The sequence below is a fragment of the Acanthopagrus latus genome, chromosome 1 (assembly GCF_904848185.1).
Source record: "Acanthopagrus latus isolate v.2019 chromosome 1, fAcaLat1.1, whole genome shotgun sequence".
Lineage (NCBI taxonomy): Eukaryota > Metazoa > Chordata > Actinopteri > Spariformes > Sparidae > Acanthopagrus > Acanthopagrus latus.
Genome location: NC_051039.1, coordinates 15,858,647 through 15,877,256, shown reverse-complemented (window position 1 = coordinate 15,877,256; position 18,610 = coordinate 15,858,647). Strand labels below are relative to the sequence as shown.

The 18,610-nt window shown below is 40.8% G+C and overlaps 1 protein-coding gene and 1 long non-coding RNA gene across 3 annotated transcripts in view; one reads left to right on the top strand and one right to left on the bottom strand.

Annotated features, from left to right (window-relative positions):
- The window catches only part of LOC119029534, a 55,409-nt gene extending 46,966 nt beyond the window's left edge, over positions 1-8,443 (bottom strand). The window contains exons 1-3 of the transcript XR_005078018.1: positions 8,367-8,443; positions 7,887-8,050; positions 5,965-6,119 (exon numbers count right to left, since the gene is read on the bottom strand). The gene's annotated coding sequence lies outside the window, so the exon portion shown is untranslated. The remainder of the gene's footprint in view (positions 1-5,964; positions 6,120-7,886; positions 8,051-8,366) is intronic.
- LOC119029546 lies at positions 8,312-17,548 on the top strand. Of its 2 annotated transcripts, XR_005078020.1 has the most exons (4): positions 8,424-8,561; positions 9,601-9,669; positions 12,277-12,340; positions 16,302-17,548. It is a non-coding gene; the product is annotated as an uncharacterized LOC119029546 (long non-coding RNA). The 2 variants fall into 2 exon arrangements; XR_005078019.1 differs by lacking the exon at positions 12,277-12,340 and having other exon boundaries at positions 8,312-8,561.
- The last annotated feature ends 1,062 nt before the right edge of the window (positions 17,549-18,610 follow it).

The following is an 18,610-nucleotide window of genomic DNA, read 5'->3' as shown; positions in this document are numbered from 1 at the left end:
ATGAGGATTATGACAACATTCTTAACAGCTAATTAGTAACTTTATCAGAAAACATTTTTAGATAACTCTCCCGACACTGAGTGTATGGCTGTATATGTCGGCCGATGAGTGACAATAAATCGCTGTGCAGAGAGATTGAAGTATGTTCACTTTGTGTGTTTTTGTTCAGGTATCAAATATTGTTGGATATATTGTTATTGATTACTGGATACCAGATGTCGTTGGAAATGGTTTCAGCCTCAAAAATCCAACATCACTCATGATCTCATATACCTACCACAGATTAAATGGCTCATCATGAAATCTTTAACGAGCCAGTCGTGTTCACTTGCGGACGTACATCTGCCTTCCTGTCGAGCAAAAGTCTAATAAGGCACTTTGCCTGAGTCACCCTGCAGGTGTTACAATGACCAAGACAGGAGGTCTTTGGCATCCTGTCACGTTTGTTTGTCGCCGACTACATTTATGACTCATGAGCATTAGTTATCCAGATTTGTGTGTCAAGGAAGATCATAAGCACACACACTCAAACAGAGGAGCGCCGACACAGTACTTCATGTCGTATCAGAGATCAATATTTCATTTGCTCTCCTCCTCTGCTCAGATGCTGACTGGCATCCCTTCCTGAGGGGATGGCTCAGGGACATGCACACACATGCTTAGAAGCTCCCTCGCTCACCCAACAAACACACACACACACACACACACACACACACACACACACACACACACACACACACACATTGACACTGCTCAGGGCCGTTGTTTGCTTTGACTGACGCGGCGGCCGTGCTGTGCTGACACCTCTCTGACACTCTATCCCTTTCAGATGCGCATCACTGTTTACCAACTACTCTGAGGAAAACGCCACGTTTCAATGTGTGCATGTCTTTGGGGGATGTGCGCCTTCCTCATTGCTTCCGGTCCGTCATTATTACACACTTCCCTCGTTTCACTTTTACATCAGTGTTTACCCGTTTAATCAAAGCCAAACTGTGTGTGTGTGTGTCCCTGCCTTTGTGTTTGCAGGCGCGCATGCTCAATGCGCGTCGGGTCTTTGGTGTTCTTTTTTTCTGTTTTTTTTGGACGGTTGTTTGCTGTTGTGCTCAGACTAGATCAGGGGAGCGGCGGTGTTATTGTAGCCCAGTGAATAGGCACAGTGTTTAAATGCAAATTCACAGAGCGCCGCAATGACAGGGACAGGGAATAGAGGATTGGCAGAGCAGGGAAGGGCACAGACAGGTTGAGGTGACAGAGGGGGAATGAGGGATTTAGAGAGGTAGGAGTTGAAAGATGGGGAAAGGGAGATGAGGCGATGAAGGGGGGGATTTGGTAGGAGGGGAGGAGACAAGAGGTCAGGAAGTGAAGAAGAGAGGACGGAGTGAATGGGTGTTTTAGGGAGAAGGAGGAGAGAGAAAAAAAAAGGAGCAGAGCAAGAGTTAGAGTAATTGAAAGCCATCGCCACACTGGCTGGCTGAGGAACTAGGAGTGCATGACGGAGCTCTGACTGAACCATCACTGATTGCTCTGCAGTGTCACTGCGTGTGAGTGTGTGTTAGGGAGTGTGCATTTGTGTTAGAGGATTAGTTAGAGTATATTATCACGTCCTTGCCTGTGTGTTTGTGTGTGTAGTCTTTGGCGTGCACGACTCGCAAAAGCTCATGTAACCAATGAGACATGTCTCCCTCCAATGGGAGGAGGGGTTTTTTTTTAATTCATCAGAGCCAAACTGATGTGCGACTGCATTCATGTCTCTCCGACTAAGTCTTGTAGCCTGTTTTCCATCACACTCTATTAAAGTATTCATTGACACTGTAAACTATTTCGGTGTCATTCAGTGTCGTTGAAGTGTTTTAATGCCTCAGCACTTGGTGCTCAAACGCTGGAGGTTAGTTTTTTTACAAATTGCACCACTTTAACAATAATTTACATATGTTTCTCCCTTCGACATTGAGCAGTTCAACCAATATTTGCAAAACCTAGCGTCTCTCAACATTGGAATCAACAGAGCCACAGTGACAATTTGGGATGCCAATGTTGAGATGCATTCTGGAGGCACTCCATTAACAACAGACGGAAAGCCAACTTTTTCATAAAATGTGTATTCGAGCTTTTTTTTTTTTTTTTCACAGCTGAGCCATGTTTTTCATAATGCCACTAATAGCTCCGAATAACAAAATACGGCCAGAAAACGAGAATGGATGCAGTCATATCCAGTCAAATCAATACTCAACTCGAGAGTTAATTATGATGAACAAGACAAAACAAACAAAACTTTCTGACCCTGATAAACTGCACCATTTGTGCTATTTTAAAAAAAGTGTTTTATTGATGGAAAGACGGTCTTTTCATAAAAGTGGGCTGTGGTATCTGCTTTTGCTCAACAGGTAAAAAACCCACAACAACCAGAATGCACACACAGACCAAGACAACACATCCACTGGTGGGTGAGGTACCACGAGTTTGGATGGTGCTCGGTTTTGGCTCGTCCATTTTGAAATGGGAAACAAAATATCAGCCAGCAAGTACCAACGACCGCATTACACATATGCAGTTCGCTGAAATATGTTTCTGAAAAACTTTTGAGGTGAGAAATACACAAAGCAGTAACAGAATGGTTCCTATTCAATCAGCAGTGCCTCGTTGGACAGTTTCATCTGAGTGGTTTCAGCTTCCATTTTTTGAGTGCTTTATGCTAACATTAGTTGCTAAAGGAGTGCAAAGTGCAAAAAGTGTAGTGTGAGCAAGCAGGCAGGTACACAGGTAGACAGACAGGTAGCCTGTCCAATCTTTTCATAGGGGCCAAGTAGACGATCGGATGGGCTAATTATAGGCTTGCAACGGTCAAGTTGTATTTTTTTCTTTTATTTGTCAGAGTATTTGATTTAATGATTGCTGCGATGTTAAGAGATTGCTTTCTAAAATATCACAAAAATGCTTCTAGAATAACTCACCGAGCTGAGCTTTAATGCAAAGTTTTTCAAGCCTTGTGACTCACTGTGAATAAATTAAATATGTAGATGTGAGATTTATTACAAGAGACAGATTATGTTAAATAATACATCTAAATGAATTACTTAATACTTGAATAATTAACACTTCAAAATAACATTATGTACTTAACCAACAAATAAGGTTTATGTATATGTATGCATTAATTTCATTTAATGCATTAAGTTATTCAACTAACACTGACTCAACAATTCACACTGAACCCACATCATGAAATCAGTTGGAATATTTGTATGTAATTACATTATTATTATTATTATTATTATTATTATTATTATTATTATTATCATTATCATTATCATTATCATTATCATTATTATTATTATTATTATTGTTTTGTTTTTGTTTCCTTGAGTGTGGGAAACAATATCATGGCTACTTCCTGCCAATTTACTCTATTACAGCTACACTAAGATATGTTTCCAAAAACAAGACAAATGGTCAAATGAAATGGGCCGTGGAAATTTTGTTCACATTTGATCGGCACGTCCATGTTTTAGTTTGATCTGAGTTTGGTGAGCCATCTCTAGCTCTCTACGGCTCTCACTCTCCTCAATCTGACTTCTCGTTCTTTGTGTCCATGGAGGCTGGCATTCAAAAAAAGCACAAGTAAAATCTGCAGTTCAAACAACCGCCAAAAGCCTGTCGGAAGATACAGAATGTATCACTCAGCAAACTCTTGCTGGCAAATGAGCAAGAAGCTCTGGGTGCAAGAAACATGGAGGGAAGTGTACCATTGTTCATTTGCATATACAACCCACACTGTTCTGATACAAATGTGGTTGAAAAATCGGCAAACTCACCATTTGAGCTCAATTATAAGAGCAGAACTAAACGCAACTGTTGAACATCTAGGTGCGTCTGTGTCATCAGTCCATCCTAAAAAAAGGTCATCGGTGATGCACGTCAGATTTTTGCCGCTACTGTGACTGTGACATTAACCGACAGCTATGAAAAAGGCAACCCACCTACAAACACGAAGACACTTCCACCTCCAGCCTGCACACACACACACACACACACACACAGTGATGTTATTGTCATCCATCCCTCGAGTAAAGCTATGATTTCTATCAAGCTTGCTATTGTCAGCTTTTCTTTAGGAGCGAGAAAGGCGCTCTATCTCTCAGCTGATGTATGGCCCACCCATACAGGGCGCTTGACTACGGCCATCTGTATCGAAGTGCCTCTCTAAATGGATTTGCTGCGCATCACATACTGTACTATATATATGTGTAATGAAGAGCTATATCACTGCCTTCAGTGCATGAGCTCATCTGAGTGTCATTGTCAGCTAGCTCAGAAATGAGACACTCATGTCCCAGCCCACACACAATATAGTGGTGTTCTTGTAAACACAGTCCATATGGGGCAGATTTATGCGCATGGCATATGCATGGAATATAGAGAGGACATTCTCATGTGTATATCAGCTTTACATTTTCACTATAAATATTACCTTATATCTGGTTAAATTAGCACTTCATTCACATGAACTTGAGTGCTGCTGGGCTTTCACATGAGTTGATAAGTGGCTTGACTTATTTCATGTCCTTGGTTTATTTTTCCAGGGGCCAGAGCACTTGTCACATGCTCCTTGTCTCTATACGGATACAAATGAACTTGTGAACTCTATCTCGCATGTCGAGTGTAACGAGAAAAGGTATGGCAGGCAGCTTTGTGGTAATACAACAAAATGTACTGCAAGTCACCGTTTTTTTCTTGTTATGTATGTTTTATTGCCTTCAACAAGCCAGGGTGGCCCATCTTGCACTGCTGTCAATATTAAAATAGAACAGAGTAGCACACGCGGATACGTTCACTGTTCTTTCTTTTGCTCGTTTCCCTAAAACGTCGCTTCTTTGATGGCTTTGTTTGTTATGCTTTCTCGACTCTTCTATCAAAAGATGTCTTCATAAAAAAAAAAAAAAGAAAATCTTTTTCTGATATTACAGCAAGTTCACACTGAGGACACTTTGCCTACTTCAAATGCATTAAATACGTTCTCAATAGGCTATTGTTGAAGTATTGGACTGAAGCATTCACATACCGATGTGCAAGAAGTGGTCAGATCCTTTACTGAGTCAAAAAAACTGTGTGGCAGGATTTCAGTTTTCAGTTTGAAGAGGTTAAAACTCTAGCATGATACATGAAAGCCACCAGCTGACACCCTTTGGTCTCAGGCCACACGATGTAATGTTTCAGCATCAATATTGCAAGTGTTGTGTTTATTTGTGTTTTTTGCAGCGGTCACGGTGAAAGTCAAGACTGTAGCTCTTTGGCAAATGTTAACGGTGTTGCCACTCAAAAGTCTACCTTATTGCATAGCCTCTATTGAGCTATTCACATTCATATATATATATATATATATATATATATATATATATATATATATATATATATATATATATATATATATATATATATATATATATACATACACATATAAAGTCACAAGAAACATTGCAGAAAACCAAAATATCACAGTGTAAATTTTGTCTACTTTGATCTGACAGTAAACGTGTTCATTAAGCTACGAATGTTCCTGGGGTTTTGACCTATCATATGCTTAATGTTTATTAACTTCAGTACTTTTCAACCTGGATCCTATTCTCCCGTGTTTGTGTTATTCAAGTGACTAATGGTCACAGTTTTTGAAACATGTCCAGTATTGAGCGACACCACTGCAGCTGGCAGCCGCGAAACAGTCGGCAATGTAATTCCTCTGGGCAATCTCAGGCTGTCAAAGTATGTCCACTTAAAGTGCTTGTTTTTTAACATTGACAGCTCACATTGTTATTTTATGAGTCTGAAAACATCATGGAAAAGATCCCCACAGAGACTTTTTTTGTTTTATTTAATCAGAAACAGCTGTTATCTCTCTTGCCAAAGAAGTCATTTTGTTGTTATAAAATACAGTTCATTGCGTCTTGACAAAAAAATTAAACTCACCTAAACCATCTTGGTTCGTCTTTCCACTGTCCCAGCAATCACCAGCTATGGTTCGGTCAAAATAAAGCTTTTATCCATTGTGTTAGATGTGAAAATATCTGGAGAGCAGCAAGAGGGAGGGCGGACATCAGAGAAGCTGCGGGGGAAAACAGCACCTAGAGCCAGAATATATTTTCAAATCTTACTGATATAAAATCATGGAATTTATGTCTGCCAGAAGCACTTCAAGGGTATCTTGACAACAGGCAGAATAGCAGTGTTTCGCTGACCTCTCTGGTTAAACTTTGCAGTGTGGTGCACCTTTGAACTTTTAATACAATGAAATGCAATGTCATACTGTACTAACACACCCTGCAATCTGTTACTTTTGTCTTATCATACAGTTTATCTTAAAAAAATATTCAACATTGTTACCAATGTTTTTTTTTTTTTCAAAATGAGAAAAGAGAAGAATATTATTATATGTTATAATATTATTCAAGTCTGTTCCAATCCAGCTCAGTGTACCTGCAGAGTAGTTCAGTAAACTAATGAAACTAGAGGCAAAGTCAAATTTTTCACAACACGAAAACAAACTTTTTTAATGCCTTTGTAAAAATACACACCATTTCTACACAGTCAGAGAAATAAAAAGTGTTTGTCCTAGTCATAGTTGAGTTATAAATTCATAGTGTCTCCCCTGGGTGGTTCCTGACAGTACTGTCAGTCAGCCGAAGAGTCTATATGGCAGGAGAGGAGGTTGTATCCGTGTCTGCTTCAAAATTAGTTTAGCTGACTTCACTGCATTCAGCACCGGAGCAGAGAGTGTCGGGGGTTGGAGCAGCAAACAGAAAAAGAATCACACTTCTCTGTTTCCATCTCCCTTCTCTATTTTCATTACAGCTACTTTTGTATTTAGGTCATTCTGAGACTCGTTTTGTACACATTTAGAGCCTGCCATCCTGTTATCCTATGTTGCTCTGTCTACAGTGACAGCAGCTAAACTCACAAAATGCAGTGACTCAACAGGCAAAAGGAGATTTGATTCTACCTTATAAAGTGTTTAGTTGTTCTATAACAAGTGGTGGTGAGTTCTGCATTTGTAAGTAAAATCTATCATCAAAGTAGCTGATAAAAGATTGCAGTGGAGGAAAGAGCCCGATTTGCCTCTAAAATGTAGTCGAGTAGAGATACTATATAAAATGTGCATGTATTAAAATACTTCAATAGAGGACAACTATCTAAAAAGTACAGTAGTGAGTGTATTTAATGTATTACATGTTACATTCTTTTTACATTCCATGATGTGTAAAACCTTTCACCTTAATCATATACAAACTCAAATACAAGTCTACAGACGTATCCACCTGATCAATACAGAATCAGGATACTGATACATTTGACCACTGATTATGTGAGTTACATCCATCCATAACCTTTTGGTTCTGAATTAAGGCATTGACACCACGTTTGAATACTGACGTCAAGGTCTGAATCATAGCGCAAATTCCACAATGACAACTGGGGGCGGCAACTTTCTCACCATGGCATAAAAGGCGCACGCTCCAGTAAACTGCAGTCTTACAGTCACTAAAGTATCTTGCTTGTTTCATGTCTGCAGTCTGGTGATGATAAATCCAATCCATCTCACCAGCTCACAGGTCACAGTACTACACTGTCTCACTGCTTATGACTGAGCAACAGTGTTAGCTATTACACAATATCGCATTTGCCATAGGCACAGCTAGTTAGCTATTATGTCAACTTTGAAAATCTAACAATGGATCCCACTGCTTTTTTGTGCAAGACCCATCCTACTTCACCTCTGATTGTTTGCCTTCATTGGCTGCATTCACTAGACTGAGCTAAACTGCTTGGTTATGTCTAAGTATCGTCTAACATGGTGGTTTATTAGATGTTGTTTCCCTGGTAAACACACCAACCTTTTAAGCAACCTTCACGGTTGTCTGCTGAACATCTCGGGGTCACCAATCCTCTGGGTCAGCTCTTCGCTGCAGGAGTGTCTCTGGGCAAGGCGAAGTTGAGAGGCCAGGTGTCAACAGGGCAGGCTGCAGCTGATCCGCTAACTAGCCTGGAGACACTGCAGCTGCAAAGGCCAAACAGGTTGGGTTGTTTACTGGGGAGACTTCAGCTCATGATCTACTGTACATGCTGGATATAATTGTTGGATATAATTTAGAGTTCCTTGACCACAAAGCCACCACCATAAAAAATGCGCCAAGCAAAAGTTGAGGCAAACATTAGTTGTGTAAACCAGTGAAAGAAAACAGGTTAAAAGTAATGATGTGCTGATCTAGACGTACTATCTCTATGCTGAGAAAGCGAGAGATGACGGGCCAGTCAGAACACAGAGTTCGTCAAGTCCGCCTCTGTCTGGGCGTGATTGACAGATCGTGACCTACCTGCGTGAGCGGATGTGTGCGGAAGAGAGGAGACGTACTCATAGCGATCTGAGGACTATAAACAGAGAAGAGAATTAGCTTGGTAAGTTCATAGCTAAAACGTTTAGTTTATGCACGCCAGTGGATCAACATAGAAGAGACTATCCAGGGACAGTCCGGAGTGGGAAAGTCCAGGTTTTTCCTCAGTCGATCTCGGTAAGCTAGCGGCGTTGTGCTAATGTTGCTAACCATGTGTGCTGTGTCAAGTTTTTTTTGTTTGTTTGTTTGTTTTCCCTTTCTGGCGTTATTGACAGTATAGCTTGAAGAGAGTGACAGGAAACAGGGTGAGAGAGTTAGCGCAGTCCTTTCCCTTAGCTTCTTACGAACCTAGATTATCTGTGTATTAACCAGGAGTGGGCAACAGTTTCATTAATTCATCCGTAAATCTTGACACAAATCTAATTCAGAAACTCTGAAGGTAAGAAAGTTAAGTGTATGACGCTAGCTAAAAAGCTATTTATGTTAACCTAGAGTATAGATAATGAAGTGAGGTGAGGCAGGAGATGAGATGTTTAACTAACATTAGGGCAAATAATGGTATAGCCCAGATCAGGGGTGTCTAGCACTCTAACACTATTCATCCAGGCTCAAGTGTAGGAAATATGAAGTGTAATCTTTAGGATTACCGATAAGAACGATATATAAATGTTTTGATCCACCTAACCAGTTGTTTTGCTAACTCCTCTGGCAGGGTGAAAGTCTTGTTTAGCGGAGAAATTCCCCAGCCCTCCTCGTAATTCGAACCATTCTTTTTGCCATCAATAACATTCATGATAAACTTCCACAGTGCACCAATTTAGCACATTTCCTGGCCTCTGTCTCAGCCTGATATGCATCCTTTGTCTTCATCAAATCTTAGTAATATTTTCTATATTGCTTCAAAGTGCCTACATACAGTATCTCTGAGGTTATGATAGAACACCAGTGTTTAAATACTACTAGTGCTTTGTGGTCTATGTGCTTTCATAATATCCCATTTCCAGTGAGAGCACTGCGGTAGCGAGTGGAGGGTCTATTTTAAGTGCAGTCAGATAGCTATATGGCAGTGTGGCTATATTTAATAAAAGTCTCCCGAACACTGCACCAATCTCTCTCCCCGGGGCTATCTGGATTTGACTGGCCATGTCTGCTCCCATTTAATGTGAAGTGGCAGACAGAAGACATGTCAATCTCTTTCCCTCTTTTTTTTTTCCAGGGGTCTTGTCCATGGATGGAGGAAACAAGGGGGGAAAGAGGAAGAGGAGGAGGTGATGGTAGGTGTGAGGTGAGCGTGTTAAAGTTTCTTTTTCTTGGTCTTTTATTCCTTTTCTTAAACAATCTTTTGACCTGTATATGCAAATCCTTCTTACTCTCCCCTGCTGACTCCTGCATTCACGTTCCCCTCCTCCTTCATCTTTGTAAGTGCCTCTCAACGAGCGCTTCATGTTTGTATGTACATGTCATATATTGCAGATGAATAAATGCTGCCCTGCAATACCAGATGCTCCAATAAACATCATAGATTAATTACATTTCGTGAATCATTTTCTTTTCTCTCCTCGATCTCCAACTAGGTTTTGTGGTATTAACATTTTTTGGATGTGCAGCAGTTTTTTAAGCACCTTGGTAGGTGGAATGCTCATCACGCCACCACCCTCGGCTCTTATTTCTGTCTTACCGCTGCACAACCATTTCTAAGCCCAACTCCTTCCTCCTCACACCAGCCTTCCACCCCAAGGCTATAGTCATGGTGTAGTGGTATATAGTGTAGTGGCATACTGCAGGGCAGGGCAGAGCAGATGACTCAGTTGATGTGTGTGTGTGTGTGTGTGTGTATATACACACATTTATGTATAGCACACTATGGATCAGCACAGCATGGGTGTGACTCGTACTGTGCAGCTTTGGTCTGCCTACCTACAACTGTGTGGTGTGGTCCAGCGCTGCTCCACAACATGAAATATCCATGAGTCAGGTTTGGCATACAGATGCCACTGTACCTGCTGAGCCCCTGAACAGGGGGGATGCGTGTGTGCGTGTGTGTGTGTGTGCGCGCGCGTGTGAGTGGGGAGCTGAGAGAGAGAGAGAGAGAGAGAGCAAAAGAGAGAGGGGAAAGTACATCTGTCATTTTGTACCTCTGCAGAGATATGTGTGTTTGGATGTGTGCATCTGTGTATCTGCGACGTGCAAGTGTTTGTGTGCGTTCGTGCATAAACACTTACGTACATCATTAGGGCGTTAATCAGGTATCAGAGCTACAGTATAGGAAAAAAGAATCAACAGGGCAAAGTAGACAGAAGGATAGGTGGTGAGTACAAGGACTGCATCTGTCAACCTATTGGTTTGCCTGTGTGTGGGAGTGTTTGTGTGGTAGGAAGTGTATAGCACCAAAGAACAGAGTCAATATGTCTCATATTACTCATCGGAGGAGGACAGTAAGGAAAGGGAGATTTGAGGACAGCAGAAGGATGGATGAGGAGATGGAGGGAGGAGCAAAGAGAGAGCTGGCTTGGCAGACAGGAAGAAAGTGGCAGGAGGTACAGCGAGAGGAAGAGAGTTGGTTTGAAAGAAATGTAGAGGGGGGGGGGTATGGGCTCGGATATGGGGAGGGAGGAGTTGAGAAGGAGGAGAGGTCAGAGGGGAGACCAGCAGGTAGTATGTACATCTGTCACCCTCTGCTCCTCCAGGCCAAGAATGCCCAGGAGGAACTGGGGAGGAGGAAGAAGAGCAGGAGGACGGGGAGGGGGAGGCAAGTGGGGGCACTATGCCACCAGCAAGAGGAGCATTACTAAACAGGCCTATATTTATTTTGAAGCCGAATTCAAGAAATTTCTAAGCATTCTTTATATAGCCCCGAAACGCTGAAAAGCGTGCCTCTGAGTGGAGTGTAATCCATTTTATTTGGTATCTCAAAAATGCATATGGTAGCTGAGTATTCTCTCTTTGAAATGTTCGACTATTGTGAGGGAAGACAGGGCACAGAAGGAGGTGAAGAGAAAAGGACCCGAGGAGAGGAGGTGCCGCTGAGAGGAAAAGAGGAAACGGCATCGGTGGGAGCGGGAGCCGCACAGGCACTGCGCTCGTAACTCTACTGAGGTTGACATTGTCCCAGAAACTTATGAATAACATCCCTGTGTGTGTCAGCTGGTCTCCAAGTGTATGCGTGTGTGTGTGTGTGTGTGTACGTGTGTGATGAAGCAGAAGAAGTCATGGACTTAGCCACTGTCTATCGTGCAGGCCCTCGTCTCTGCGAAGTCCACCGGGATTGCAAGTGAAACAGAAATGACCCAGAAAGACAGGACACACAGCTGTACAGACGTCAGAATATCAAGGAAGAGACTCAGCTCGCATTAGTCTCCGCACAGCTTGACTCTGTCTGCACAAGTCATTTAAACATTCGGTACATTGAAGAGGAAGGACAAGCAGTCATTTAACATTAGTCTTACAAATTAGCCGCACTTTTCTTCATCTACTGTAAGTATTTACCAACATTTTTTGAAGTGTATATGCATCTGTTTTTATATGCACTACTTGTATATCCCTGTGTGATTTCTCAGCAGCAAACCAATCTTGTATTTGTGCTACAGTGGCACAGTTAATCAAAATATCATTGAAATTACAATATGGCAATATCAAATGCATTATCTAAATCATGAAGCACCTAGGTGCTGCAGAGATGCCGTGGCCTCCAAATCATGTTCTTCCTGATGACAGAGAACAAATGTCAAATCATCAGGATTTTAAAGGTGCAGTATGTAGGTTTGGGGAAGAAATTTTAATCAGGGGTGTGCATCATTGTGTGATTTTATGCCTAAATAAACTCTCTCCATTTTCATTTCTGAATAAACTCAGAAAACAAACAGACAGTTTCATGCTATTTTGCGTTGTTTAGATTTGGCGGACCCTGCCACATTTCTAGCTCCCCCTCTTCTCTCAGGATTGGCTTGTTCATTCAGGTATGGGAAAAAACAACCAATATTTCCGAGTTGTTATTATCACATTAATACTGTAGATTTTAAAAATGCAATGCCTGAAATCGCAAATGTAATATCTTGCAATTTAATTGCAACACAATGTAATTTTGCATCCGTATCTTTTGAAGATTTTGCTATCAATATTTTTATAACCAGATCTCACTGTATATAAATTACTTTGAAATTTCCACATTGAAGCATTTCGATGCTGGCACTGTACACTTCCATATCTCAGTGTCAATGAAAATTCAATATTGCTCAGCTCTGCCCAGATGCTGGGTTTAGTGCATTGAAAATAAACACATTCAATAACATTGCAGCCATTTAATAAAAACAGGCCGTTATGTGAATTGATATATTGCACCCAGTTTGAGTGCTTTTCCCCTCTTTTCTCCTCAAAGTCACCGTCACTACGCGCATCTCCTTAATTCGGTCAAGTGTGATAGAAGTGAATGGTGATGTGGGGTTATTGGGGGATGGGAAAGCAATGCCATCTGTGTTCAAATATGTTTGCTCGTGTCTGGCATAAGGTGTTTAAGATGCATGTGTAGCATAATCTGTTACACACCATTAGGTGTAAGAGGTAGTGCATGTTTATAGGAAGATGCTCAAGTGAAATGAAGTGTCCACGGTCTGATTTTGCATTTACTTAAAATATTGAAAGATGAAGTCAGGCTTCAGCGCTCCAACAGTGTTGTGAGTGTATTGACTGACGTGTCCTTGGTAAGGAAAAAATCTAAACAAAACTGGACAACAGTATTAAAAAAAACACACCTTTAATCTGATCTTTAATGATATTAATAACTCCCCCGATATTGTTTAGTTTCACTGTGGTTCTCTGCATGTATTTGCTGCCATTGTTTCTGTTCGTTTCTGTCATATCTACAAGCATTCCAACCAACTAACAACGGAAAACCAAATGATGCAAGGAAAAGCAATGTATTGGTTTCAGTCCCAGTGGAATATGGCTCAACAAATCAATGTGCCGACTGGTTAATTGATGACAGAGGTGCAGATCCACAGCACTAATTTTTCATAGCCCAATAATCAAGAGCCCTAAACGGCACTGAAAATCCAAAGACGTTGTCATCAATCAGTGATGTAAGTTCACTAATTAATCAGATCAGAGACGTACATTTGCTGTGTGACTTGGCACCAGTACTTCACTCTGACATGTGCATTGATCTGGGGATGGGTTATGTAAGTCAGCGCTAATTTCCGACAGCATTAGATCTCGGTCTCAGCACCACCTGCTTTGCAGTGCAAACCTGCCTGCCCAAATGCTTACAAGTGTCCGATACACATTGACACATGTCTGGGAAAAACCTAAGATCAATTTGGTGGTTAATTGCCAGTGCGTGTGTGTTCACGTGAGCGGACGTGAAATGCTCCACGGTTTAAATGAGATCCATTGATAGATTTTGCCACCCAGTAACAGATGGTTTGCCACACTGCTAGTTAGAGCACTTAGAAATGCATAGTGAACGATTAAATGGAGCGAGTGTGGGTGCATCTCTGCCTGTGCGTGCGTATACAGTATGTTTGTTGTGTGTAAACACTGTGTGTGTGTGTTTGTGTGTATGAGGATGTGAGAGTGCATGTGTGGGTCTGTGCGTGTGTCGGGCCCACTTGATGAAAGGCCTAAAGCCCTAATTGAACATCTCATTGACTCAACTGTGAGTCACAATCGGTAGAAACACATCCATTCCATTCTGTCACTTAGTGCCCTTCTTGTGTTGCAGAGAGCTCTGAGAATAGATAATAGAAAAGAACAGAATAGAATAAAATAGAATAGAATAGAATAGAAGATCAATGTCATGTAATTATCATATAAATAAATAATAGATAATGTGTAGCTGCATGGCTGAGGGCCACAGTTAGGACTTTATCATAGGAAACATTTGGATCTAACAGATGTTATCACTGATGCTCACTTGCAGCGTATTCAGTTAGGACACAGTGTGACAAAGAATCCCCACAGAAGTTATAGAACAAAGGATTTCATGAAAAACTGCAGGTAGAATAGGATCAGGTCTTCATAGGTCCTCCTATAAACAAAGGGTGACACAGGGCTTTGCTCTTGCTCCTGGCATAGCATTGAGGTGCCATTTAATTAGTTCCACCTTTAAAATCTAATTGAATATAATATAATTGTCATATTCTGTCCCCACGATTGTTATGTTTCTCATTATAATGATGTCCAATACAATACCATAAACAATGGCTGCAAAAAATTACCATAAAGACGAAATATTCATCTGATGGTGCTGAATTAAAAAAAAAATAACAGCAACAACAAAAAAATATTATGAAGATTGGATTCACTGCAGGATTGTTGTAATGGGTTTTACAAGATTGCACAGGTGTGCTATTGAATTGCTAACTATCAAATCTAAATGGATCGTTCTATGACTTTGTTTCATAGAACACTTGTGTTACAACAGAATGAAGTTAATCTGTATTGTATTGTTAATGAGCATTGAATATCTTACAGTTTTTAGGATTTTATTCAAATATAGGTCAGATTGAATTCTGCTTTGATTTCAGACCATATGGGCTAAAGTTAGACTGCTAAAAGAGCTTTAACACAATAAATGGAAAGCACAGTTGTATTGGTCTCCCCTTTCTGCTGCTGATCTGAAAGATGATCCAATCCGCGACCCAAAACCGTGATCCCGTCTAAAATGTGAGTTTCGTGCACCTCTATGGAACAGTATCAGCCAGAAAATGCGGTGTACTTTTTTCCTGTCGTTATTTGGTTGATTTCACGAGTCAAGTGCGCCACATCTTAAATCAAGCGTGTGCACATTTGCATTTGTTAATTGGTCCTCTGATATGAGCGTCTGCCCAGAGGTCTTGATTTGAAACTGAGGGCTGTACATGTAGTTACACACAAACAGCACTTGTGTGAGCCGGTCTTTCAGATTTTTCAGGCTGTCGTATCAGTTGTGCGGCATCACATGAAAAATGACTTTTAAACGTATCATACTTTTCAACCACTATGGGGCCCAGGATCTTTCAGGAGAGTTAATGAGCTGCAATAATTAGATATCTCATCATTTGTTCAATGCATGATATGCACTGAAATTACTACAGACTCATAATATCTCAAGATTGCAAGATTCACCTCACCTTACCCACAATCCATTGCCTCCATTCCCTTGAGATTCCCCGTGGCTCAGATCATCGTGACACTGTGTTTTGCTCCAGAAACAAACTTCACTGTCACTGGGTTCCCCTTGTTGGGTGCACACTTGAACCCATCAGCAGTTCAAACAGGCTGCAGAGACACTTTAAACACCAGTTAATGAATGAAATCCATTTTATTAGATTTTTTTGAAATATGTGGTTAATAAAATAACTCACTTAAGCAAAAACAAAACATGAACAATGAAAGTATTCTCTACAGAGGGTATAGGCACAATATATCCATTCTTTTTAAAAATGCTTTGTTGGCAAAAAGTGCAGGTGGTGATGCTATAGCTACTTTATATTTCACTCTGTATGTTTACTGGTGCTTCATCATTGTCCCTGTTGTCTTATATTACATATTACCCCTGCAATTATGTTGTTTTTGTCTATAGTGTGTAGCATAAATTAAAGAATACATTTGCCTGTGTTATTTAAGATTAATCCCATGCACTTGACACCTCGGTGCATACCGATTCTGCTAATCTGTTTTAAACTATACCTGGCTAACTTTTGATTTATTGGATTTTCTGTAAAAGTTTTTCAGAGTTAACAAGGATGTAAATATTGTCACTGTAAGATGGCTCCTAGGGTGCAGGCGAGGTAATGTGTAGCTAACAAACTACTGCCTGGAGCGATCACCTCTCTCCTGCTGGTTTGTGTCCTTGTCTGCAGCAACATAAATACACGTGTGTGTGTGTGTGTGTGTGTGTGTGTGTGTGTGTGTGTGTGTGTGTGTGTGTTGTACACACAGTGCATGAATCACTGGCAGCCTGTCACAGGAGAGGAGGAAGAGAGGGAGGGAGCAGAGAAGAACCAAAGAAAGGTAAGGAGAGAAGACTGATGGAGTACAGAGAGGGTTAGCAGTATTCAAAGGGGTAAGGAGAGCGCTGGTGTTTTGTGCGTGTGTGTGTGGTGAGGAACGGTATAAACACAGGACATTTTCAACCATATAGACTTAACAACAGGACAATCGTCCAACCACATCTTGTAATGTTTGTTCTGTTCAGCATAGGTCCAGAAACATCCAAAATAGCTATCAGTGCTGTCTTAATCACTCAATGTATGATGATGTATGATTAAACTCAAACAATACGCTTCCTTATCATGATTTACTGCTATTACCATGATTTCCACCACCAACATGATTTCAAAAATGGCCAAACCAATCGTAAAATTCATTTAAAAATTCTGGGAAGCCTGGCAAAGTTGAACCAGAGATTGGGAAGAACTAGTACATACCTTTGCTCTGAGCTCCCACACAAAGTTACCTAGCTGTGACTGAGTCTAATTGTTTCCAGTTTTTAATTTTTTTTCACAGAAAACCACACATTTCTTAAATTAAAAAGGCAGATTTTAAACTAGCTGTTTTAAACTTATTTTCACACAGATCTCATGATTGCATCTGTACGCAGCACGAAAATTGTTCAAGTTCATGTTCCAGCCAGGATGTATTCTTTTTTTTATTGATTTTTCTTCCTGCTTTCAAACATTTATCTTACTAAAAGTAAAAAAAAAAAAAATAATAATCACCAACTCAACCTTCATTCATCTTGAAGTACAAAAGAGCAATATGAGGATCTCCAAGTTTTATTGTAAGTTGCTCAATTTTCAAGATTGCCCCTGGGATCGCTACTCATTATCAGCATCATTTTGCACTGTTGAGTTATTTTTTTCCTGATGGAGAGATCGAAAATGTTGAACCCGATAGCAGCACTACCTTGAATGTCGCACACACTCTATATTTAATGCCCTACCACTAAACTCTAAGTTCAATCAGTTTAAGCTCTGACCTTGTTTGTCCGTGGCGTTCAATGTGTTCAATCCGCTCTATCCTGTCCCTGATGTACTGTACAGTACAACATCGTGTTGCATCAAGAGGTAGTCCAAATCAGTGTTTTCATTCACTGTACACATACTCATATAGGTTCTTGATATGAATTGACACAATGTTGATGTAATTTCTTATGAAGCTTGAATAAAGAAGGTATAACCTGTTTTCTGGGACTACAGTCGTATTGTCTCTTTGTACCAGCTGGTATTCTGAAATATTGTGTTTCCTGAAATGTGATTATGTATTCTGAAATGTTGTTGTGTTTTCTGAAATGTGTTAATGTTTTCTGAAATGGTGTTGCGTGTGACCTGTTGGTATGTCTTTGTGGGTCCTTAAGCAAACCTTAGATAATTAACCAAGCACCTGTAGGAAAACCCATATTTGGGGTGATTTACCATGCATGCCTCATCTGACAGTGAAGAAACATTTGCACTTTTCCACAGCATGTGCTTCTGCACATATTTTCACTGTATGTACAGCTGTGTAGTGTATCAAACTGAATATTTTAAAGTCCAGACTGTTGGCTGAATTCACTTTTTCTTCTGTGTGTTCTTCCTCATTTTCTGCACTGGAACCTTTTCCCTGACTTCCCGCACAGAGAAGAAGACAAAGGACAGTCTTCTAAGGCACAGTTCAGTGTGTACTACAGCGAAACACATGCTGTAACTGCTGTATTCAGAGCTTAACAAGATATTTAAAACTTAAACAGTAATATTAACCAGGTTGAACACCAGAGCAGCAGCAATGTGCTTACACTCCCCCACAGACACATGAACCAGACTAGATCTACCACAAGAGCATCTACAGTCGTTGCTTCTTCGCTCCACTGCTGCATTTAAAAAAAAGTGTAGTTACTATTTAAAGTCATTCTGCAATTCTGGCAGCAAGACTGCAGCATGGCAGAATGACAGCAGTCAGACTGGGCTACAAGGTTTAATTACTGAACAGTCTTTGGGCTCATTGATTTGGTTTTCAAATTTGCCTGCTACTTGGCACACAGAAGCGACGTAAAGCTTTTCTGACACTCTGCTTCTGCATTGTGCTCCACCTTAGAATGAGCATGTGTCATCACACTGTGATCCACTGTCTATATGGAAGGGAGCCTGAGCTGGTCAAGAGAACTCTTAAATAGAAGGTGGCTAAAGAAGGAGGAGGCAGAAAACAAGGAGCTATAGACCGCGTGGAGACAGACAGATGGAGACAGAGTGGTGGGCTGGGTATGTTCTGTG